This window comes from Rhinatrema bivittatum, chromosome 8 (assembly GCF_901001135.1).
Source record: "Rhinatrema bivittatum chromosome 8, aRhiBiv1.1, whole genome shotgun sequence".
Classification (NCBI taxonomy): Eukaryota; Metazoa; Chordata; class Amphibia; order Gymnophiona; family Rhinatrematidae; genus Rhinatrema; species Rhinatrema bivittatum.
Genome location: NC_042622.1, coordinates 189,693,923 through 189,720,997, shown reverse-complemented (window position 1 = coordinate 189,720,997; position 27,075 = coordinate 189,693,923).

Here is a 27,075-nt window from a genome sequence, read left to right as displayed (position 1 = left end):
AGCCGGCGCACGCCGAGCCGCGCAGCCTGCCTCCGTTCCCTCAGAGACCGCTCCGAAATCGGAGCGGCCTTGGAGGGAACTTTCTTTCGCCCTCCCCACCCCCCCCCCACCTTTATCCATGGATTTACGCCTCCCGGAGGGAGATGTAAATCCACGTGCGCCAGCGACCTGCTGGCGCACCGAGAACCGACCTGGGGGCGGTTCCGGAGGGCGTGGCCACGCCCCCAGAACGCCCCGGTCTGAAACCACACCCCCGGGCCCGCCCCGAACGCCCCCTAAAAAAAACCACGGGACTTACGCGCATCCTGGGGCTCTGCGCGCGCCGGCGGCCTATGCAAAATAGGCGCGCCGGCGCGCGAGGGCCCTGCTCGTATAAATCTGGGCGGATTTACGCAAGCAGGGCTTTTAAAATCTTCCCGTTAGAGAATAGCCACTGCCATTAGCAATGATAACATGGAATAGACTTAGTTTTTGGGTACTTGCCAGGTTCTTATGGCCTGGATTGGCCACTGTTGGAAACAGGATGCTGGGCTTGATGGATATTGGTCTGACCCAGTATGGCATTTTCTTATGTTCTTATATTCTTATGTGTATGCAGAGCTGTATAGTCACACAAGAGAAAATTCCTGCTCTGAGGAGTTCACAATCTAGCGAAACCAAATAATAAGAATACATTTTTATGCTTATTGTATGCTATCCTAAAATAAAGCACATAGAATAAATCTTAGTAAGAATATAAATATTTGAGGAATGTCAGGGATAAGATTTAAAGTGTCAAGTAGGAGATTAGGTAGAGTTGAATTCAAGACAGGAGCCACATTACATAATTGTGTAAACTGGAAATATGTTGACTCTATGTTTCTAAAACAAGCTATATAAGAAAAGCCAAAAATGGGGTGGGCAGGTGAGGGATAAGGTGGGAGGGAACGATGTTGCTTTAGCAATTGAGGTGAGCTACATATCTAAAGACCTGTGAAAGCAGAATTTTTGTAAAAAACTATAGCAGTGTATTTAAAAGACAAATCAAATAATCTTGTTCCTTTCTTATCTTAAAAACAGATAGCTAGAGCCAACTTAAAGTTCCAGTGACCACAGAGGTTTATGCCAACAAAAGTGATTTTAGTTTGCTACACCTGCTAAAATCTAAAGATGATTTCAACCGTCATGAATAAATTCTTCAACAGTGACGACATACTTTGATTTTCCTTCAGTAAAAAGTTATTGGAGTACCTTAACTTAAATTTTGTTGTGGGGCATGTCTATTGCATATTTACAGTTCAAAAAAAGGATGTGTTCTAATAAACAGGCCAATACAGTACACTGTTAACCCGCGGTTGGACACACGTTTTCGACGCGCTAGCTTTACCCCTTATTCACTAGCACGTCCCTAGCGCCTCCTTTTTGACAGGAGTGGCGGCTGTCAGCGAGTTTGACAGCTGACACTCAATTTTGCCGGCGTCGGTTCTCAAACCTGCTGACAGCCACGGGTTTGGAAACCGGACGCTGGCAAAATTGAGCATCCGGGTTTCAAGCCGCGGGCCAATTTTAAATTTTTAATTATTTTTACTTTTGGGACCTCCGACTTAATATCGCCATGATATTAAGTCGGAGGGTGTACAGAAAAGCAGTTTTTACTGCTTTTCTGTACACTTTCCCGGTGCCGAGAGAAATTAACGCCTACCTTTGGGTAGGCGCTAATTTCTGAAAGTAAAATGTGTGGCTTGGCTGCACATTTTACTTTCTGAATCGCACAGGAATAACTAATAGGGCCATCAACATGCATTTGTATGTTGCGGGCGCTATTAGTTTCGGGGTGGGTTGGACACGCGCTAAGGGGTATTAGCGCGTCGAAAACGCACGTCCAACCCCCCCCCCCGAAACTAATAGCGCCCGCAACATACAAATGCATGTGGATGGCCCTATTAGTTATTCCTGTGCGATTCAGAAAGTAAAATGTGCAGTGAAGCCACACATTTTACTTTCAGAAATTAACTCTCGGCACCGGGAAAGTGTACAGAAAAGCAGTAAAAACTGCTTTTCTGTACACCCTCCAACTTAATATCATGGCGATATTAAGTCGGAGGTCCCAAAAGTAAAAATAATTAAAAATAAAAAAATTTAAAATTGGCTCGTGGGTTGAAACCCAGATGCTCAATTTTGCCAGCGTCCGGTTTCCGAACCAGTGGCTGTCAGCGGGTTTGAGAACCGACGCCGGCAAAATTGAGCGTCGGCTGTCAAACTTGCTGACAGCCGCTGCTCCTGTTAAAAAGGAAGCGCTAGGGACGTGCTAGAGTCCCTAGCGCCTCCTTTTACCGCGGGCCCTAATTAACATAGTTTTATTTACTGTATCGCGTGCACAGGACACTGGCCTGTGCGTGCGCCGGGAGAGCAGGCGCTCGCCCGCTCTCCCGCGTTTCTTTCTGTATCGGCCTGAAAGTCGGTAAATCACCTATCTTTACTTATTAGTACATTGTATGTGTTACTGCTGGAATCATTTGCCAATATTGATGCCAATAAGAATGCCATCTTAGTGTTGACAGAATCAGCCAAGAGGAACAAAGAAGTATCCACAAACAAAACAGCACCTTAGACTAGGGTCACTTTTGATGCCCTCCACTCTTCCCTTTCCTGTTTGGATGCTTGCAGACCAACTCATAAAGGTGCCGTGACACACACCTTCTCATGCCGTCATACCTCGGCTTGACGCGCAGGACCGTTGCCCTGCTAGTCCACTTTTTGCAACTGTCCTGTCCATGCTCTATATTCCAGTACTCAATTTTTGGTTGATGTTATAGGTTGTGTGGGTTAAGGCCCAGATGCCTCGAATTAGCTATTACTAACCTATGTTAAATATCACTGCATAGAGATATGCATGTTCCAGCAGAGGGCAGAACCCAAAAGATCAGTGTTGACTTGCAGCTTACAATTATTTTCATCTAGATTCAAGCTCAGGCCTAGATTCATCATTCTGCTATATTTGGATGAGAATGTTGAGCCGCACAAAAAGAAAAGGGGGCAGGGCGAAACCGTGCAGCTGTCTGCATCGTGGCGGCGTGTTTTCGCTCAATGCAGTTGCAGCTGCACCGCACAGTTTTGCACCCATAGCGCCACGGGAAAAGGTGTAGTTATTTCCTGCGGTGCTGCCGGCGATAATTTAGAAAACATTATCACCCGCACTGCTGCTGGGATATAACTCCGCCCCACCCTGCCCACACTCCTCCCTTTCCCCTAATTTGCATTGTGCTGCCGCGATGCAGCCGGTGTCCCGTGCGGTTGGCCCTATCGCACGTGATACCAGAACATCGCGGTTTTTGATGAATGACCCGGTTTTTTTTTTTTTTTTTTGCTGTGCTTATTGTAAATGTTTTTCACATACCAGCTGTCGAGAACAGAATAAAACAGGCATTCCAAGAAATCACAACAGCTAAAGAGATCCTTCAAATTAAGTTGTATTGATGAAAGAATGCTTGATCATGCTGTTCTGCTATTGCATGGTCCTGGGGTCAGTCAAAGAGGATGAATGAGGAAGACTTTACTCTTGTCCTCTGTTTCATCCTCTTCTTCAAGGTCATACGCCATCAGATCATCAGCCTACCCATAGTGCAGGTGGATGAGGCTGATTTCCATAACAATGACATTCATTTGCATATCCATTGCCATCTAAAAATCTGGCACCGCTGTGGTTGAGGAGTGGAGGCCTTAAGCAGAGCAATAGAAATGGAAAATAAAGAACTGAAATGTAGCAGCTCTTAACAGCTGTAAATGCTAGAAAATCCACCAAAAGAAGCACAGACTGGCAGCCGGGATGGCCTGTAATTGGCATTAAAGGACGACAATCAAAAGAAAAACTTGGCTAAACAAATATCATTACCAATTTTATCACAAGCTACAGGTAACAGGTGCGATGTGCTATATTCCTTCTAAATAGCAAAATTAATTATATTACAATACACAAAAATGTATTTATTCACATCAAAATATTTCTTTAAAAATTGCAATTCACCAAACACCATACAGCACACAACATTGATTACAACACACATCAATAAAAGTGAAAGTTTATGCTTTTATGGATGTATGTTGTAATTGATGTTTTGTGCTGGATGGTGTTTTCTGAATTTCAATTTTTAAAGAAATATTTTGATACAAATACATTTTTGTAGATTGTAATATAAGACATTTTTTATTTTGATGTTTAGAAGTAATATAGTGCATCAAACTGGTATTTATCATTAAGGATGACAAAAATCCCACAGCCAATCAGGCATGTCACTACTGCAGCTATTAAAAATGCATTGTGCAATTGCTAAGTGCAAGAAGCTTGTTAAGTGCATGCAGTGAATGTTGCACACACACACAGGAGCAATATACTGCATGTGAAATATCTTCTAAAAGCTACATCTGGTTTTAAGCCAAATGCCCCCCAAAAAGAGCACCCAATAGATATGGTGGTATGATGTACCATTTGGACTTTTCCAAAATGCTTATCAAAAATTCACCATACACCAGATTTGTAGGAAAAGGGGGCGGTACTTTACCAAAGTGAAGTTTCCAAGTTTAATTGAAATTAGTTGGTTTACTCAGTTTCAGGACCTGGAAAGCAAATCTGTAAAGCTGGAGTGTGATTGCACGTAGCCATTTGCCTTCAGGATGGGTGGGGAAATATGTGCAAGACGTGCACCTGGTGGAACACGACGTGCACGACTCTTCAGAAGTGTCTCGTTTCCTGGTGCGAGAGACGGCTGCGTGGCGGGATGGGGGGGAAGGTTTGGAAAAATGATTTTGCTTGGGCTGGCCTGCTGGCGCCCTGGCAAGTGCTATGCATGGCACTGTGGATAACCCAGGTTTGATGCCGGGACTCTGGGGGTGCCCCTTGGACTATTTGGGATTGGGGATGAGAGAGGGAGGGGAAGGAGCTTAGGGTGGAGCTTAGGGTGCACATATACCGAAGCCTTGGTCTGTGGTTCCCGGCCAGGGGCCGTTGCTGCAATGGCTGGGATAGGGAAGGTTATAAAAATAGGGGAAATAGCCTGGATATTTGCAGGTGGAGCTTCGCTGAGTTGCTCCTCTATGGGAGGCTAGTTAGAGAATTGAGCTGGAAGCCAAAACAATTAGGAGGAAGCTGCTGGGCCAAAATTACAATAAAAGGAAAAGATTTTGATTTATGTTGCTGACGATCGGAGGTGCTCCCCTGGGCTGCCGCTACCCTGCGTCTGTGGCACAATAGCTGACTGACGGCAGAGTTAAACTGCCGGCTATGCGCATCAGATTCTTAATAAGGAAACATGTGACTACTGTAGATGACCAAAAGAAGCACCGTGGAGGGTGGGGAAGGGGGCAGAGGAGTTTGGTTTGCGCCCTTCGTGCTTCAAGATTCCCAGCAGTAGCTTTGTTTGCTGTTAATTTTCAGTCTTGCACCGGGGGGGGAAATAAAACCCCATTCTCTGAAATTAGCACATTTTGGCTTCATAGTTCGATCCGAGTAGACGAACTTTGATGGCTGCTCTATCAGGATGCAATGCAGGGCACCTATTGTTTGTTTGTTTTTCTTTTTATTTGCAGATATGAGGAGAATAATTTTCAATGGCTGTTCTGCGGGTAAATGGAAAAATAAGCCCCTTGAAAATTACCCCTCTCCCACTTTGCGGGAAGAAGGAGGCAATGCAGGGGGTAGGTCTGCGCCGTGGTACACAGCAGGATTTTATTTTGAAACCTCTGCGCCTTCTTCTGCTGACTTTGCACCTGCAGAAAATGTAGGGTGAAAACTTTTTTTTTTTTAAAAATGTATTTTATATTCCGCTTTTTGGCACTTCAAAGCAGATTACATTCAGATGCCATAGCTATTTCCCTGTCCCCGGAGGGCTCACATCCCCTGCAGCAGTGGTGACCACGGGATATTTAAAGGGAAACTCCGTGGGGAGTTTCGCTTTGAAAATCTACTTGCTAGCCCCAGGGATGGTATGGATATTCACAGAATTCATTTAGTTTTGTTTGATTACCCACACAACCTTTTAAGCTCCAAGCGAGTTACATAAAACAGAGGTTTCATGCCATATTTAAAAAAATACAAATTCCATTCAAATAACTCCCACAAAAATTCCGACCACCCCTACACCCCTATCTACCCCCACTATTCCTTTGCCTGCCTCCCCTACCCAATCCCTTCAATTTCTTCCCTCTGACTTTACCCTCCCCATCATTATTTCACCAAACTCCACTTTCCCACTGTTCAGCTCCTACTTTCTTAAAACAGCACATTTAACTGAATCCATCATTATCCTTGTGCTTCACTAAGGGGCCATGATTTCAAATTTTTTTTTTTTTTTTGCGAAAAGTCATAAAGTTCAATTCCATTCGCAAATACAGCGGCGTAGAATTCCAGAACCATGGCCCAAAGGAAGCGAAAGCCCTTTGCTGAGCACCAGATAGCTTGACTTGTGCCAACCCTGGCACAACCAGCAAAGCCTGCTGCGAAAGGCCAAGATGTCATGATGGAAAGTAATTCTCAAGCAGGGACACCCGATTTTAAAACTTTAAATGCCACACACAGAGCTCTAAGTACAGTTCTGCTCTCAACCGGTAACCAATGCAGCTTAAATCAGCAACCTTGCAGCAGTGTTTTGCAGGTTCCACAAACAATCAATATCTATCTATAATAAATTACAATAATCCAATCTACTAGTTAGTGAAGAGTGCATAATTAGTTGCCAGTTCCTGCATTTTTGTTTTTTAAAAGGATGCATCCAATGAATCGTGTGGAGATTGGCGAATGCATTGCACACTACAGCCTCAATTTGATCCTTCATTGTCAGAAAACAGGCTTGAATAGAAACGACCTGAAACAAATGCTATTGTTATAGCAAGAGAAAAAGCTTGCACATAAAAAAAAAGGAACATTTTTAAATCATGTCCTATCAAGCCCTCCAGTGGTGAAGAATTCATACCTATAACGTGAAAAGAAATAAATATACAACCCTATAAACCAATAATGATAGAGGAGTGTAGAAAATACGGCAGTCGTATCAGCATAGTAAGCAGACCTAGATGTAAATACAGCTTTAACCCGGTGGTAAAGTGGAGTATGTTGGAGATATTGGAAGCAATAGAAGGGCGGCTTTAATCCTCTGAGGAGGATTAAAAAAATAAAAAACATACACTGTATATATAGCATGAGCAGATTTTAAAAGGCCAACAGTTGAACCTTTGTAACGTTCATATACATTATTTTGAGCTGCCCATATTGTATTAGCATCGCTATCCATATTGTATTAGCATCGCTATGTTGGATACATTTGTAATGTGAACCGCAGTCCTGTCTATTTTAGTATTTTACTAGGGAGGTACTAAATTTTATTCTTAAACTCATACATACACATAGGGATTCATGTGTGATTGTTGGATGTAACATATCTAGGAAGTTTAAGGTGTTCTAGAATTTTATTAATTTTAAGCAAATGTCAAAGTTGTACTATTTTAATTAAACCATTTTCATTCACGCTTTCCCACTTGGGTATGTGTGTGTGTGTGTGTATATATATATATATATACCCAAGTACACTCTGAAGGAGTGGGAAAAAAGCACTAGCGATGCTAATACAATATGGACAACTCAAAATAATGTGTATGAACGTCACAAAGGTTTAACTGTTGGCCTTTTAAAATCTGCTCATGCATGGCCCACATACATGCATATGTGGGCATTTTTGCGTGAGCAACTCTTTTAAAATCGACTTGTTAGATTATAACAGGACTGGCCTGGGAGATTTCTGAGATATCTGGTCACTGCCCAAAGGAACTGTTCCATCTGCTTTCTTTGCCCTCAGAAAACCTGCGTCAAGTAAGGTATCTTTTTATACTTCTATCCTGCTCGCGCACAGCACCGTCTTGGCTTCAGTAGCCCCATCACCAAAGCTGTATGCCTTGCCTTGCGGCACTTCTGCCCCCGCACCAGGACCTCCTACACTTGTGGCTTCTCTTCCTCATATCGACATGGACTCAGAAGGTACAATTAATACAATTGTGCCAACAAATATTTTCGTTGCAGATCTTGCTGTAGGCCTTACATGCAGCTCATGGATACCACTGATGAAGAATCATCCTGTAGGGCCCCCCCACACAGTGATTTCCTTCTGGGTTAGAAGAAGCGTGCATCACTTGCACCAGAAACTGATCCATGGGTCCTGAACCAGATGCAATCCCAGAATCCGAAGGAAAATCCCAGTGTCTCCCTTTCCTTTCCACCATGACTTGATACTGAAAAAAAAACAACAGAATTAAGATTCCAGAGCAATGTTTTTTTAAATTACAGTTCGGAGACACTTCTTTCTACTGACATTTCTCAGTAAGTCTGCAAATATAATACTGGATGGAAATAAATAAAACCTGCAAAACTGTTGCTATCATTTGATTATGACAGCAAAAAAAACATGTTCAACCGAACTAAGCATCTAGTTAAAGACACTGCAGTTGGGTTGTTTTACTGTGCCATATGCTTACCATGGACTTTTTTTTTTTTTTTGCATTAAATGTGTTTACGTTTTGCTATTGCTGCTGCCAGTGTTTTGCTGCCCCTGTGTGGGAATAAAGTTTGTTTCTGGAGTGTGTGCCATTGCGATGGACTGCAGAGTTGGATCACACTGACTTCGGTCACGCGTTTGCCCATTTGTGATCCACCTCACTAGTTCCACGCTGATTATGTGAACTGTCTCTGTCTGAAGGGAGCTTGCCTTGCCTTGTTCCCTCGTCAAGTGCAGTATCCCTTTGTGTACACAGGACATCTATTTGCTCTAGCAATACCATATTGAATGTTAAAAGGTTGCAGATTCCCAGAGGGATCTCCAGATGGTGGTGGTGGGAAACCAGAACAAATCTGTAACTCTTTGGTGCTCGCCTACGTATAGTACCATGGTAAATGATGGCAGATAAAGACCAAAATGGTCCATCAAGTGGGCCTAGCAAAGCCTTTAGGGTTGCAACCGCTGCTCCGTAAAGGTTACCGTAACGGCGAGGAAGCCCCCATCCAAGCCATAAAAGCAGGTGATGGCCAGACCTCCTCCTCCCAACTTTATTCATTCCTACTAGTGGTGCACAAAGGGTTCATCCTAATCCTAGAAGCACAAGAGCAGACTGCCCTTGCCCTACAGCTATCATGGGCGAACTTGATCAAACTTCATTGAAGTAATGCAAACAGCTAGATAGCTAATATATGTGTTAACCGTAAGACATCTGAGACTGATCTCTTGAATGCACCACAGGCTAGTAGCAACTGCCACTCCAGGCAGAAATATTTCACCTAAAGTTACAAAGGTAACCTTGGTTCTTCATTTCCATCTTCTAGCCACTAGGAAACCACAGTGTTTATTCCACTTCATTATTTTATTTATTTATTTATTTTATTTTATTTATTTATTTATTTAAGGTTTTTATATACCGGCAATCATGAGCACAGATATATATATTCAAATATATATTCAAATATTTTGTTACCTCTTCTGGGAAAGCATTTCCAGGCATCCACCAGCCTTTCCATGAAAAAATATTTCCCAGTGTTGTTCCCGAGTTTACCCCTTTGGAGCTTCACATCATGACCCCCCAGTTCTACAGCTTCTTTTCCACTGGAAAAGATTTGATTTTTTTTTTTGTGCATTAATACCTGCCAGTATAAAAAGCCTTGTCTCTCCTCTCCTCTAGGCTATACATATTTAGATCCTTCAGTATCATCTCTCATGGCTTTTGGTGCAGATCTTGGGCCATTTTCGTTGTCTCTCTCTGGGCTGCTTTTAACCTATCTTCTAACCTACGCTAAAAATGAAAATTAAGAAAAGCATCACTGAGCACCAAGCTGACTTCTGGCGAAAAAGCAGAGCTCCAAGATGAAATTTGCAAAGGAGGTACAGTCAAGAGTTTGAAGCGGGATTTGGATACATTTGAGATGCATGATAAGGCAGATCTCGAAACATTCCCTGACCATTAATGAAACATGTACCATAGGCCTTTTAGAACAGTGGTCCCCAACCCTGTCCTGTGGGCCCACCAGACAGTCAGGTTTTCAGGACAGGGTTGGGGACCACTGTTTTAGAAGACCGAAGGCTGGGCTGGCTTGACCCAGTGGCGCGATGGCACATGTTCTGCATTTCCAAGTGAAAGCTTCCTGATTCCATTCCCCGCCTGGGTCTTCTGTATGCCAAGTTGGTGGGGTAGACAGCATTCACAGCCCTTGGGATGAGGACATCATGGGCATTAGTAAGGGTAATGTCTGCTGTGAGCAAGGGGTTTTTTTTGGGTTTTTTTTAATATATATTCAAATATTTTTTATTGAATTTCAAAAATACAGATACATAACAAGAAAATAACATATATATATAAATAAACCTGATGGCTGAATTTAGAGCAATATTAAACAAAGTATAGCATTCAATAAAATTGGGAACAATGGCTCAAAGCCGGGGTAACTTCCCAATAGTCAGAGCAGGCAAGTGCCATTGAAACTACACTAAAGCAGCCACTCCTGTGTGGCCATGTCGGGTATCGGCCCGCTGATGTGCCATCGCAGTGGCATTCCCATTTACCCCCTCCCCCGGGCTGGTTGCAAGTTTGAAGGGCACCCTCTCCTCCCTGTTCCCACCACCCCCCTCCAGCCATGATTTTGGAGAGGGCGGCTGGCTGTCTAAATGCCTAAGAGCAGCTGGAAGGTTAAATCTGCTGCTCGTGCTCCAGGATCCTGACAGCAGGATCTACTGCTGTCAGGAACTACTGACAGCAGTAGTTCCTGACAGCAGTAGTTCCTGATAGCAGTAGGAACTACTGAGACTACAAGAAATGTGATCGATGCTTTGATCTATTTGGTCTTCTCTTGCCGATTAATGAAGGCAAAGTCCATGACATCAGCAACCCCATGGCATTATTGGAAGCAGTAACACGCAAACAGGGTGGTGACCGCAGCAAGCAGGATCCCTGGTGACCTCTGAGTCAGGCGTGAGAACCAAAGCAAATCTGCCTTGCAGTTGCTAATGATATACGAAGGAGCAGGGACGGATTTGGTCCAGCGCTGCCCTAGACACTGATTCAGTGTCGGTGCCATTCTGCCATCCCCAGGCAGTCCTCTGCGCTCTCGCCATCCCCGGGACCTCGGTGCTAGTGACATGACCCTCAAAGCGCGGTTGATGCTGGGACTAAGCCTGTGCTCACAGGCCCTGCCTCCTGCAGAGAAGCCCAGAGGGGGTGGTGGGGGCCTATAAACGCAAACTTTGTCCGAACGCTCACTTCCCTTTGAGGAACAGGTCACGGGAGCTGAAGTCAGATGGGGAAGGATCAGTACCAGAGGAAGCGGGAGGGGTTCCTGCGGAGGTCCAAGGCAGGGTGGCAGGGGGAGGGTCAGTAAATTTGTCGTCTCCCTACTTCTGCCGGTCTAGGAAACCTGTGGGCAAATCCAGGCCTTCAAAGCAGCTGCTGTTGGCAGTGCTGCTGTAGTCTGTTGCTCAGACGTGAGTGGATGAAGGCAGGTTGCTTGATCTCATCTAGATGATTTGCTAAATATAGACTAAATGAAAGGGGGAAACTGAATGAGGAATCTACCATGTGCATAACTGACCAAATATTTTGGGTCATGTGGGCCTTCAGAATCCCTCATCTGAATGCAAATCCATGCTAGCAAATTTAAGAGAATAACTCAAGCCCAACACCAAGCCAGACTTTATTGACTATTCTTTTCAAACTCCACAAGCTCGTGCTGAAATAGATGACTACTCACCAGTCAAAAATGTGGCTCCTGCAAGCTCCTGTTCACCTCATTTCATTCAGCAGAGGATTCTTTCCTCTGCAGGAAACCAAACCAATTTTGGAAAACCCATTAGACCTCGTTTACAATAAATCAACAGATGTTAAGAGTTCTCACTTAAACTTACATAAATAACCCTACCGGCGCATTGAAAATGCAATTCAGAGAGCATCCTAACCACTGCTGGTGAGAGAGAGAGAAGAAAAACGGCTTGCAAGTAAAAAAAAAAACAAAACAAGAGACTTCCATTTCTACTGTGTTGCCTCAAATTAACAATGACAAGTGTTTATGTAGCAGTCTTCCACAATCTCATAGTGCATGCAGTCACGGACCCACATGGAGTGCACATATCCTATTCGCAGCTCGTGGCTATCCTGAATCCTGTCTTTTAGTTTTTTTCTTTTTTTCTTTTTTTCTTTTTGCCTTTCGCCTATCACATCAACTTGGGAGCGGTAAAAATCTTCAGCGATCTGCAGCCTCCGGTGCAAGAGAATAAGCATCCGTTCCGTGTACGGCATAAACTTCATCTGCCCCAGCAATAGCAGCCGATGATACTTTCCTTCCGAAACTGCTCCCTGAAATAAAATAAAAACCCCGAGGATTCACTGGAGAACAAACAACGCCTTTGCAACAGCAGCAGGCAGTGGTTTGCATTAAGAATGAATTGACATTATTACCGCTTCATGTCAAGCCACATATTTTAAGTGAGCAGGGGAACGTCGGCTATTAAAATCTGTGTGGGGATTCAGCTTCCCAGCTTCATAACTTCTTCTTTAAAGTAGGGTATCTTGACATTTGCTTAACCTGTGGCATATGCAAAACCTAAATAAGCTTTTGTGGGTTAGCTTCAATAAAGGCAAATGTATTATTAAGCACATCAGTCAATGCGAAAACCGTGATGGGAAAGTGCGTCATGCCGAAAGTCCTATGAGATTTATTTACTGTTATTATTACATTTGTATACTGCGAATACCATGGCCCTAGGCGATGAACAATAAAACATACATAATTAATGTATCAAACAACATTTAAAACAATAAAAACAGAATAGAATAAACAAAGTCACCTTTTGCTCTTCCCATCACCCTTCACATGACACATGGGGCCAATGTAATAAGCTGCGGTAGACCTTTTCCCACGCTAAGCTTACAGAAGATTGTAATAATGCGGTTAGCACGGGAAAAAAAATGCGCGCACCAACCCTCTGAAAAAGCCGTGGATGGTTTAGCACTAATGCGCTGGCATTAGTGTGGGTTTTTTAGCACCTGGGTCAAGGCAAGAGTTAAGTTTAAGCGCCTGTCTGGAGGCTGAAAAATTATGCAGCAGAAGCCAGAAGAGAGGTTGGAGAGGCAAAAGGCACATGTCAGAAATGCTGAATGCTTTTGTAGCCTTTTTCAAATTTCTACCACACTTCCCCCACTCACCAGCGCCTCCCATTATAGCTCCCACGTGGTTGGTGATGGCTCTTGAAGGGGTTAGACATTGTTCTACCTGCCTTCAGTTCCACTCCTGGACCACTAACTCACTACTACTGTCTTATCAAAAGGGAAGGCTTTCAACTGAGAATCAATCACGGGTCCCCACATTAATGCGGGTTTATGCACGGTTTATTGCATAAGGCCTTCAGTGCGCGTTATAGCGCGCATATTTGCGTGGATATTGTTTTGCACAGATTTTCTGCGCGTATCTCATTTGCACACCGTCCCCTTATTGCATCCTGCGGAGGTGCCTGCTTTTGCTGCGTGCGCTAAAAAAAAAAAAAAAATACACGCTAAGAAATAGTGCCGATTTCACCACGGGACTTATTACATTGGCCCCAAGGTGATTAATTGCATTTGACATTAGGAAATGGGCCTTCCTGATTCAAAACAAAATAAAACAGTGCCCTTGACGATACTGGAGAACAAAACCACTTATTCAAATGCCAGCCTAAAAAGATATGTATTTAAGATGGTTATAAACGTCTTTGTACAGGACACAACCTTCAGACTTGACGACAATATTCTCTCTAAGGTGAGCAGGTAGCTGCCGCCTCACAGTTGGAACCACGCAGGACCTCGCAGTCTGCACGGTTCAAACTTTGAAAAGGCTGGGATGCGTCTGGTGCATGGAGAAAGCCATTGGCAGTCACCTTCACATCCTACAGGGAGCATTGATAAGGGACCTACTATGCATACTGTACAGGAGAGGGGGGCGGGATCTGATAGAGATATTCAAATTCCTCAAAGGCATAAATACACACAGGAAGCAAACCTTGCACTAGAAGAAAAGGCCATGACAGGAAGCAGAAAGGGGGTAGACTCAGCGGTAGCATTAGAAAATATTTCTTTATGGAAAGGAGGGGCAGATGCATGGGACTCCTTCCTAGTGGAGATAGTGGAGGAATTCAAGAAAGCAAGGCATGAGCACAAAGGAAAGCCAGAGACTGGGTAAGGTCTGGGTGTTGCTACTGGAAGGAAATTGGGCAGACTGGATGGGCCCTAGGGTCTAGAGAAGTGCATTTGGATGATACAAATGTGAACAACGAAACAAACGAGTCAATTTTCAGGTGAGTTCGTTGCAACCAAACCAAAACATTGGCATCCAAAAATGTAAAAAAAAAAAAAAAAAATTCAGGTCATTCATTTCAGAAAATAGCATGTGTTTGCTGAAACAATGATTGAAAAATATTTGAAAATAATCCCCAAATCCCCTGAAATAAAATTTGGCTGGAAATGGGGCAAAAATGAAACATCCTGAACCAAACCAATTTTTTTTCCTCTGCATATCCCTATTAGGGTCCTTTTATTGATGTCACATTCTGTATTTCTGTGATGGAAACCTCAGACATCGTAACCAAACAGCATTATTTGTAGCATGCCCAGGCCATAGCTGAGACAAAAAAACCCCCACATACTCTATGTGACTTTTATGCATCAATATAAAAAGTACAAAACGTCTCGTGGCAATATATATAAACAAAATCAAATCCTAGAAAAGTTTTTTGTCCATATATGTAGAACCACCACTTAATCAACCTAATACAATACATAATATAGACTGAATTAAGAATAGGTCCGCTTCTATGGTTTTTATATTTTTTTAGTTAGATGCATGCAAATTATTAAAGTCCTTAGTCCACTCAGTTAAGTACTGTTATTATCCAAAATACAGAAGTGAGACAAAGATAAAAAGTTTATTTGCAAGAGATGCATTTATCTTGTGAATTGTGTTGTTATGGTGTTCCCTAACATGGCGCCATGTTTCGCAACAATCTGCTTCAGGGAGATTTGCTTTCTATTAAAGTGCTCACAAATAGATGGTCCAGACATCAATTAATAGATGCCAGGACATTGAATAGTTTCCTCCACCATAATGGAAAAGGAAGAGCTTTGATCAAACATATGTACCTCTGTATTATTTTGTTGTTGTTATATTATTAATAGTGATAACTACTATTATTCTTTGATGCAGATTATCTGGTGATGGCAATATACTTTCCCTCTTTTTGGGTGAATTCCTGACATCTTCAGTGTGGTAAAGTTCTTCAAAGTCCGTATCTTGTAGATGACAATGAAATGAAACCTTCGTGCTCTCCAAGCATGACACAGATGCATGGACAACTTGGTATTCTTTAATGGGCTAAATTTCCAGCCGCGCTCCTAACTGCACAAAAGACATGCCAGCAGTTTCGAGTTTGCACACAAAAGGCTGATTTTTCAGCATGGAGTATCCACGTCAATCAGTTTGTGATGCATTTTAAATATATGCTCGTAACCTTACCTGTGGTAAAAGGGGGATTGCAAAGCCTTTTATGCGCATAACCTTTTTAAAATGTAAGTTACGCATGCAAATTCAGAGCAAGCTCTCGGAGCACTTCTTGTTTACCTGGACAGATCTATGCATGTTCTGAACTCACTGCTTGTTTTTGGGCAACTGAAAATTCACTTACATGTATACGGGCAGCTTAAGCACGTAACTCTTTCATTTTTTTTACAAGCTCAAGTCCTAAGACAGTAACTTTCAAAACGGTGCACGGACGCACATTTACGCGTGTGCGACGGCCCGTGCCCAGGGACGCGGCCATTTTATAACTTGCGCACATATATGCACGCGTGTTATATAAAAAAAAAAAAGCCTGGCCGCGTACCCACGTGAGCCTAATTTTAACTGGTTGCGCATGTGGGTACACAAATCCCGTTTCTACCGCATAAATTGGGGGCTTTTAAAAGGGGCGTGTGCCCACGCCATGCTCAGTTTACCAGTTCATCTACCAGTTTGCCCAGTTAACAGCTAGGTCCTCCAACCCCCCCCACCCCCCCCCCCCCCGATTTGATAGCCTACACTCCCCCCAGTTACCTCAGACCCTCGGGCCGATACAGTACAGCGCACTATTAACCCTCTATTGGACGCGCACTTTCGACGCGCTAGCGTTACCCCTTATTCAGTAAGGTTCCGAAAAAGCGCGTCCAACCCCCCGAATCTAATAGCGCCCACAACATGCAAACGCATGTTGATGGCCCTATTAGGTATTCCCGCGCGATTCTGAAAGCAAAATGTGCAGCTAATCCGCACATTTTGCTTTCAGAAATTAGCGTCTACCCAAAGGTAGGCGCTAATTTCTTTGGGCACCGGGAAAGTGCACAGAAAAGCAGTAAAAACTGCTTTACCTTTAAGCTTTTGAACATTTACCGCACTGGGTATATGGCAAAGAGTTACAAGTATCTTCATTTCCTGTACTCGGATAATCAAGACATTGGCCTGGCAAAAATAAAAAATCTCTTATGCAGTGTGAGAACTTTTTCTATCCTGAACGTATTGTAGGAATTACTGACTACTGTTCCCATTTAGGCAGTAGACGAAAAGTGAGGGGGGAGAGGGGCATTTTTCCCCCTGGTTTTTACTGTAAAATGCATTATTTAATAAACATAATGATTCTGTAGCAAGTTGTATTTCCCAGGCTAGTCACATGTGAGCGCTAACACTTTTTGGGCAAGTTTACGCCAGGATTTCTCCTACGCTATGTGTGCTAGGGCTGAAAGCAAAGGGCACGGTACATTTCCCCTTTACCTCTGCAAAAGATGGAGAGGACATTCTTACAGTGCCACATCTGTACTTGACACATTAAAGCAACAGTACCATCTATTTTGTGTTCAAAATATCTCTTTAGCTATCTGTTAACTCCATTCCTTTTCTTTATCTCATCTTGCCTTTATTTTGTGGCCAACATATTATGCATAGGGCTTTTTTTGTTTTTTTGTAAAGCTATTGTTTCTTCAATAATGTCTGCAATGCAGTGAGTTGTAGGATCCACAGCAACATGGTTTTACCAAAGGAACCTCATGTCAAACAAATCTGATTGATTTTTTTTTTTTGATTGGGTAACTGGAGAATTAGATCAAGGATGGGCGCTTGATGTGATTTATCTGGATTTCAGCAAAGCTTCTGACACAGGAGGCTCACGTACAGTATAAAATGAGAAGCCTGGGAGTGGGTCCCAGAGATGTGGACTGAACTACAAGTTGGATGACTGATAGATGACAGCGAGCGGTGGTAAATGGAATCCGCTCAGGGGAGAGAAGTGGGATTAGTGGAGTACCTCAAGGATTGGCTCTGGGTCCGGATCTTTGTGAGCGATATTGTGGAAGGATTAGAAGGAAAAGTTTGTCTTTCTGTGGGTGATGCTGAGAGCTACAACAGACAGACACACCTGAAGGAGTAGAGAGAGAATGAGATGTGACCTAAGAAAGCTCCAGTAGTGGTCAAAGGTTTGGCAGCCAGGATTCAATGCATTTGGGATGCAGAAAACTGAAGGAATTGTATGTGATGTGAAGTGAGACACTGATGTGCGCAGACTGGGAGAGAAACCTTGGGGTGATGGTATCTGACGATCTGATGGCAGAGAAGCAGCGTGACAAGGTGGTAGCTAAGGCCAGAGGGATGCCGAGCTGCATAGAGAGAGGCATAACCAACAGAAAAAAAAGGAGGTGATAATGCCCGTGTACAAGTGTGATGGCAAAATTGCCAGTGGTGATAGCCCCCAGAGCCAGAGCGGGGCTGGATCCAGGAACAGTTGGCTTGCACCAGGATCTTCTGCCTTTACTGGCTACCTCCTCCTAGGATTAAGCTCTCGGGTTTTGGTGGCCAGTAGGACTTAAACAGGAGAAACTCTCCTAGGGCAGATCCAGGCCAAAACACATAACAACCAAAAGACAGAACAGGAGCCCGAAAAAGGGCTAAACTGAGCAAAATACAAAACAAGAACAGAAACAGACAGGACACAAGAAGGTCCAACCTAAGACCTAATAAACAGTATTAAAACAATGCACAAACAAACAGAAACCAGACAGGAGGCCACAAAATTAGGGCCAAACTCACAGAGCCCAAGGACAAGGCAGAATCAAGAAATAAAATCTAGGACTAGGATACAAGTGACAAGGACCATAACACAGACTACAGCGATATCCAAGGTGAGGCACTGTTCTCATGGAGGGGCAGGCTTTTATGCTGAGGCAGTGCTAGGAAACATGGCTGCCAGCAGGACCTCCAAGCCAAAGGGCTTGGAGAGCTGAGCAGCAGGAACATGGCCCACTGAGGGCCCCTGCTGGCATGAGAAAAGCCCTACATACAAATCCTTACAACTGGTCCTTGGTGAGGCCTCACCCGAGTACTGTGTTCAGTTCTGGAGACCATATCTCAAAAAGAATAGAGACAGGACGGAAGCGGTCCATAGGCAGACAACCAAAATGGTGAAGGGTTCTCCCCAGGAGAACATATGAGATGAGACTGAAGGACCTAAGTATGTATACCCTTGAGGAGAAGAGAGGCAGGGGAGATACAATACAGACCTTTAAGTTCCTGAAAGGTATTAATGATGTACAAGAATCAAACCTTTTCCAGTGAAGCTGTAAAACTAAGGATCATAATATGAAGCTCTGAGAGGGTAGACTCAGGAACAATGCCTTTTTGTTTCCACAGAGAGAGTGGTGGATGTATGGAGTGCCCTCCCAGAAGAGGTAGTGAAGACAAGAATGGTAATGGAATTCAAAGGGACATGGGAAAACCACAGAGGATGATGAGTAACTAAAGACAGGAAATGAAGAAAAGAGGTAATCTTTGTTAACTGGGATAGCCTGCATGGAGCAGCAGTTACTACCTTTAACGGAAGACATGGAGGTAACCTGCATGGAGCGGCAGTTACTACCTTTAACGGAAGACATGGAGGTAACCTGCATGGAGCGGCAGTTACTACGCTTAACAGAAGGCACAAAGCAGCAGTTACAACCCTAAAAGAAAAAATAACTTGATGAGCAGACTGGATGGATCAATTGGGTATTTTTCTGCCATCATTTACTATGTTACTGTGTCCTTGACCCTTACTTTAAAAACTCTCCCTACCTCCCTATAACGTCACCCATTGTACACTTTTGCTGTTTTCCTTCTTTCTGTGCAAGGATTTCAGAAAAGGAAAGGGCATGATACTGTCTCTGAATTCTTAGATTCATAATGATGGAAGGCACCACTGCATATAGATGAACCTTTCAAAAGCCTGAAACACTTACGTCACTACTGGAAACAGAAAAGCACGTGTTCTGTTTTTCTGGTTTCTGAATGGATTATTTAAATCTCCAGAAATTGTACTTTTCCCATTTAAAAATATGCCTCTTGCCCTAAGCAATGTCTAACTTCTCTGCATACCAGTCACGGATAAAGAAGATGACTATATAGCTCCATGTCAAAGGCGACAAGATGAGCTTGGTCCTGGTTTGACTCCCATTGCCTGTTGGGAGATGTAGTTCTGGTTTGGCTTAGCTTCTTCTTTTTGATGTAAGTGTAGCAGATCCCCTGTTTTGCTGCTTTATTCTCGACTAGGGTGGCTACAAGTCTGGGTTCCGATCCAGACAGGGAGGAAACTTTTATCTTCAGGGGCCCCTGGCACTGTAGACCATTCTCAGTGACCACTTCACATTCTAGATCAAATAGTTCCAGGAGGTGCCAGACAGTGAAAAATAAAAGCAGGGAAGCCAAAATAAACACGGCAGGAAGAAACCAGGAGTCACAAATGGGTCCCTCCATCCCTAGCAAGTCCTCACTAGGGTGCACTCAAGGAGAACACTGGTGTTCAAAGAAAATATAGTTTTTAGTACCCTAACTTAAAGAAGATGATCCAGGTCAAGATGAGAAAAATAAGAATCAACATACATTCAGTGATCAATAAAAAAAAACAAATGGTTTCTCTGCCCATCCTTCTTCTGTTCACTTCCCTTCCTGCTCTTGCACCTTCACCCTGATTGAAAATATCCTCACCAATAAGAGTGGGGGTAACTGGAGTGGAATTCCAGTTCTGGCGTGAACTGGGCTGGAAAAAGTTCTGGCACGAACTGGGTTCAAAAGTGAAACTCTTCAACTGTAATTCAAACTCTTGACTTAATGGCTCAAAGTCTACATCCTTTTCTTCACCCAGATTTGTTAACTGGTCGAACGGGTCAAAAGATCTTTGCTCTTCCCTCGGGCACTGGTCAATCTAAATCCAGAAAGTCTTCTAAAAAATCTCTTCCTCAGTACCTCTTGGCCAATGCTCGAACTGCACTGTGAGATCCAGGGGGAAATCTCCAGCTCTCCCACCCACTCTTTATTGAAACCTAGGGAAGGTTTCAGCTCTTCTCTCTTCCTCTATCTCCTTTCCAACCCTGCTCCTCACATGCTCCATGGTCTTTATACCCCAAAAAGCCAATCCCCCAAAAAGGGTGGGGTTATGGAAAAATCACATAGGGATAATGTTAGTGACTGTGTAATGTTAGTGACCGTCTCATAAGGTAATCCTACAATAAATCAACCAGACAGGAAGCACATCAGGGAAAAAAAAGAAAAGATAGTTGCAGATCATCAGGAGCCATAGGCCTGCTGCTTTAAGCTTTGCACAATGCCCCGCTGACCCCTGCTTCTGCAGTGTCTCTTATTTTTTCCTACTTAATCTTCTCTTTTCTTATGCTTATATCCCTTCAGTGTATCTGTTCTCTTGGGAGTTATACTCCCTTTATTGGCACTTTCCAGCTAGGGCTGGAAACACTATAGCAGTCATTCAATCCACTTGTCTGTCTGGGTGGCACAATAACTTCCAGAGAAGACAACTGATTGACTTTAAACCTGGAGTGGAGGTCACCAATGGTCCTGTGATTTATGCTGTTGCAGATGGGCAGTATTGGATCAGTGGTACGAAAATAAAATGCCGAAAAGTGCCAAAAAATTCATGCCTATACTGTGAATTTCACCACCGGGTTCTTTCTTTTTCTCACTTGTCATCCAGTAGGCCTGTGAGACTTCCGTGATTAATGTTTTAATTAAAGAGTTTTCAAAGGCAAAAATTAGCTAGCTTTCTTGTAAAAAAAAAAAAAAAGAAAGAAGGGGGTCTTGCATTTTAATTGATATATATGAATGATATGATTAATGTTTTCTTTTGCTTTTTTTTTATTGCATGTGTATGGAACTGTTATTCGACTACGGTAAGCATTCATGATCTATGGGTGAGAGGAATATGTGTTATTTTAATGACCTCCATAAAATACGTGAACCAAAAATAAAAAAGAAAGATTTGCACAATTTAAAAACAGGAACTATGAAAACAGCACATCATAGGGAAAACAAATTAGACTGGTATCCTTAAAAGTTATGTTAACTTTATGTAAGAGATCACCGTAAAACTTTCTTAAAAGAAAACTTAGAACAAGCAATATTCTCCATTGACGAGTTACAGAACCTGCACCCTCTCCTGTCATAAAAACTCAACTTTTTGTGGCTGCTTTTAAATCTTAGCCTCTCATCATCAAGCTTATAGCCTTACTGATTTTAACCATTTTCTGAATAAATGAAATTCCAAAAGTCTCTTTTGCCCTGTATGCGTGGAGTCTTGATTAGATTGTAAGCTCTGCCGAGAAGGGAATGTCCCTGGCGAGTTTTTGTACAGCGATGCGTACGTCAAGAAGCGATAATAAGCTGTTACTACAGCAGCAGTAGTAGTAGTTGAGACATTACACTAGTTAGTGACTTATTGCAAGCTCCTGGGCAAACCTTTTCCAATTTTTTGGCTCGCTAGAAGAAAAAAAATTGTTTTCTGGTCTTTATTATCTTAGGCAGTGCTCATATAAATGGTGAGGCCACAGCTCTCACTGAAATTACTTTGCAAACAATGTGTCCAGAGAAGGAGGATTTCCCCTGGTCAAATGAGCTGCAGCCCTCCAGCTGTGACAATATTTTCTTCTTTTTGGAGGAAGCCAGTTTTTTTTTTTGTTTTATTTTATTTTTTTTTTCAGAACGCACCAGAGGGATGTACTGTGTAATTACACACTGTACACAGAATACAAAACCATAAGGGGACAATTATCAAACCATAAAAACATTTTCAAGTACATTCAAAGCATAAAGCCTGTGAGAGAATCAGTTGGGTTGCTAGATGACCAAGAGGTATAAGGAGTAGTCAGGGAGGATAAGGAAATAGCAGAAAAACTAAATGAATTCTTTGCCTCTGTCTTTACTGAAGAGGATGTCAGGGTCATACCCACACCGGAAACATTTTGTTGACAGTGAAGACTCTGAGCGGCTCAATGGAATCACTGTGACACTGGAGGATGTAATAACTCAGATTGATAGACTAAAGAATAACAAATCACCGGGACCAGACTGCACTGAACCCAGAGTTCTGAAGAAAGTCAAAAATGAAATTGCAGACCCGTTTCTGGTGATTTTCAGCCTATCAATTTCAACAGTCACAGCACCAGAAGGCTGCAGGGTGGCCAAATGGACGCCAATTATATTTACCTGGAAAAATGATGACATTTTATCCAAAGATTTTTCCTGGTTTTTTTTTTGTTCTTCTTGCAATAAACACTGATAGATTTTCGGGAAAAATAAAATAAAAACTGAAAACAAATGTCCCTACCTATGTGCATAGGCTGGGGAAAGTTCTTAATGAGTAAGTCCAATCACTGGATTTAAGAAAATGAGGGCTAAGGCCCAACCTAGTGGCTTAGGGTCAAATGTTATGCATTGCCATCAGGAAGATCTGGGTTTGATTCCCAGGTCAGGACTCTTCTCTAAAGGCTGATCAGGGTCGGGTCTGCTGCTGCCCTCCAGAGGGAAGGAGTCTCTGCCATTCGTTGCTCAACAGTGAATTAGGATGGATGTCTATCAGCTTCATGGGGGAAGTCACTGCTTGTGGCCCCTGACCAACTACTGTCACTGCAATCGTGAACTAAAAAGGGTGGAGGTAGGATTATAAAATGGAGAGGAAAAGTTCCAGGTGGTTGCAAATGAAGTCTCATGGAAGCCTAAAGGAGCATGAAATGTTTGGACCAAATAAAGAAAATGAGGACTGGATTAGATGTCAAGGATGGTCTGAGTCAGGCAGCCACAGATCATCAACAGCATCTTATATGGACTAGTTTAGATGATCAGGAGAGAGCTCACAGTGGATTCATCCCTTACTAAGATACTTCGCGCTCCTTAATTGTTCCCTAGAGCAAGCCATGCTACTTTTTATTAAGCAAATGAGGGAACTCCTCTCCCCTCCATCCATTGCCCTTTCCTTTTGGTGGGTTCAGGCCTGGATTTCAGCGCAGGCATTGTATGCAGCTACCTCCAGCACCTAAATACACAGGCCGATACAGTAAGGAGCGGTAGGAAGAGGTGCTGGAGTGTTGCTGATGCTGTTGCCATCCGGGCCTGCCGACGCTTTCATCTTTATCCAGATCCTCAGCACGAAATTGAGCTAAACTCAGCCTGAGGCACACGTTTCCCTAAGGGGGCGCTGTAAGAACTGTGAGCTGGGTTTAACTGAACTTCTTGACGCAAGCCTGGATACAAAACAAAGCATTGGCAAGCCTGGTGGTGAGGATAGGCCAAGGGAAGAGGAGAAGATCTGGTAAGGCTGGTGGAAGACTAGGCAGCCACCTAGAATGCCACAGTTTTGGTGGCAGTATGGCATTGATAGGACTGGTCTGGTATCCATCAGTCCATCCGCATACCTGGGAACTCTTTGGGTTTGACTCATACACTTCTTTTGGAATTGCCGGGTCTCTGAGCAAACATTAGAAAAATGCATGTGTTGCAGCAGGAACAGCCCACACAGGCCCAGAAGAGGAAGTTGTGTCATGTGGGCCCACATAGGTGTTATGAGCATAGACGGGCGTGAGCCCCTGTGCTGTGACGCGACCGACACAACCCCGGGGCTAGCTGTGGTCCATACCGCTGGCGGGCAAGCGCATCCGGGCATGGGTTGACTGAAACAGGAACACTCTTCACTTGAATAGGAACACCCTTGACTGGGAACAGGAACACTTGGATGTCCAACCCACACCAGAAACTGAGAACCAGCAACCCATGCTGGTCTCTGGGGTGCAGCGGCAGTGTCTCTCCTGCCGCGTGACTCCGAAGACTTGAACCAGCAACGAAGATTTGGACAAGACTCTGAAAAGTTGGACTGAAGATTTAGACGCAGTAATGAAGACTGGAACAAGGAGAGCAGGAACAAAAACAAGAGACCAGGAACAAGGAGGACCTTGAAGGCCAGGACCACGATGGAGACCACAGGACTTGAAGACCTTGCTAAGGCAACAGGAAGCAGACTGAAGAGCCCTTTTATAGGGATGCAGTAAGGACGTCATCAGGAGAGGCCGCGGGGCTTTTTCCTCCACAGTCCCTTTAAATATCAAGCAGGGATGCATGCACCTAGGGAGGACAGGAGCAGCAGCAGCATTTGACAGCATTCCAGACTGCAAAGATCAGGGGCAAGTCAGCGGCATCTCTCAGCCACAGGAAATGGAGGCCAGGCCCAGGTAGCGTCGGAGACAACGGTGCTTTGGTTGCGCAAGAAGGCAAAGGCGTCGACTCCGGCTGCAAAGATCAAGTGCAGAGGTGGTGTGTCTCCCGCTGTGGAATGCGGCAACCAGGCAGAGATGGCTTAGGGGGTGAGTGAGGCCACTTGCAGGGCCCTCCCACGAACAGTAGTGCAACAATAGGTGAGAGAGAATGAATACATGAATGAGTGTGTGTGTGTGTGTGTGAGAATGAATATATGTGAGAGAGAAAGTTTGTGCACACTACCTTCTCCTCCTCCCCTCTCCTCCCCCAAGTAATTCAAGACAGACAATCTCAAGGTGACTGAAAATTAGAAGTTCCCATGAATGAAGAATGGGGAATTTTTAAAATCCTTATTAGTTTTAATTATTGGATGTTATTTGATGTCTGCTGTTTTGAAATATTTTATTGGTGTTTGAGAAATTTGTAAACATTTACAGTATATGAGTTTTTAATTATTGGATTTTATTCTATTCATCAGCTGTTTTGAAATACTTATCCTTTTTATTAGAATGATTTTACTCTTATGATTGCTTTATATTTCTTGATTTTATTGTTTGATGTTTTCCGAGGAATGATGATGTTTATGTTTTCCATTGTTGCACTGCATACAGAGTCTGGGTTTTTGCAGTTTCCAGTTTCGTTTTAGTATGCAGGTTTCTATTTATACTTATGGTCACTTTATTCTGTATTTGGTGAGGGTTTGTCCATGTTCTGCATTAGTGACGGAGGTGAGGTAGTCTACTAGTGTACTTTCTGTGTTGGGATGTACAGCAACCTGGCTTGTCTTGTTTTCCTAATAGGTGGTGAATTGGTGTTTTAGAGCCTGATGTAAAATTTGAAGTGTGGCCTTTTCATAGGTAGGGTTATTACTGTTTGATTGCTGGCAGAGAGTGCTGCTTTGGCATGGGAAGTTTACTATATTGTAATTGTAATTCCCTTTACTCGTGGCTTTCTGAAGGCCAAGCCCAACCCAATGCTCATTATAGTAAGCCTAATACTATATGAGTTCTAAGTGTCTTTTTGGCAGGGTTTTCTGGTTGGCATCACAGCAGTGAATGTAAATATAATATCCATGTTGCTGTAATGCTATTTTTACTTCAGAAGACTGTAATTTGAATGTCCTTTTTCATGTGAAATCTGTTATTGGAAATGCATTATTTTTAATTGTGTGTTGGGGTGGGGGTGCAAGGCTGTAAGATTCACCTTTGCACCAGCCAATATTTGCACCATCTGATGCTGTTAAGAGGAAAGGAAGACTCCCCCCTACTACCCACTCACCATCTGATGATTGCTGGAGAGGAGGAGAGACTCCTCTTTCCTCCCTGTACCCTTCAATAATGTCTTTGGGGGGGAGACGTTGTCCCTTACTGTCTATGGCTGCCTAATTTTTAAACCTGACTCTGGGAGGGCTTCTGCAACCTTGTGCCTGCTTCCTCCTAAGCATGCAAGGCAAACCCCTGTATTATATCTAATTAGCACCAGGTTTGTTTGCCATTGATTATTCACTTGCTGATTATATAGTGGCACTGTCTTACTGTCAGTGTGTTAGCTCTATTTACCAAAATTGCTTTCAAGAAGGATACCTTAGATGCAAATCAAAATGTCACCCTTTGACATCACTCTTCTTCAGTTTGTTTTCAGGTTGGGGTTTTTCTTTTTTTAAATCTCGGGAATGCCAACCCTGAAGACATGTTATGTAAACGCGCAGGCTTGTCTCCTTGTCAAGAGATAATCGAGAAACGCTGAGCAAATCATCAAAAGTACAACTCGGAGAACATTCACAGGTATGAGTGCTGCTGTTCCCTATGTAATTGGGAATTCAACAAAGTGCCTATGGAGAGAGAGAGCTCCCCTCCCATCCTGAAGCCAAGACAGGGCTAGCCAATGCCAATTATATGCCCGTAAATCTTTTCAAAATGTTCCTTTTCTGAATGAGTGATTATCTTGTCTCGGCAACCAATGCGGTGGGAGATTTATGGTGACACCGCTGAAGGGAATCTGGAAGGCTCGACCACAATGTTATCAAGCAGTGCGGCGCTGCCACCCTTTGTTCTCAAAATGCACGGGAATTAGTGAGAGGCATCGACGCCCTTTGACATCTCGTGAAGATTAATTTATAAAAAAGGGAAAGGAAACGTGAGTTAGGGGTTTGACGAAATAAAGTAAAAACAAAAAAAGAGGAAAGCAGCTGCTGAAAGTTGCCATAGGGGGGCAGGAAGCTGTTCTGCATCAAAGACAGTTCTTCCAATGGCTGGGCACCATCATACTGTGTTTTTCATCCTGTCAGTCCTTCTGCAGCTTTGTCTGTGCCCTCCATTACTGACGGGCCTCTTGTCTCTTATTCCTTCAAGAAGCTTCCATGTATATGGACGGATGGAGTGGGGGTGGTGGGGGGAGAGGAGAAAAAGAGAAGCAGGCGTTTGCACTTGCTGGAAAGATTTCAAAATGTACATTTTTTTGACATG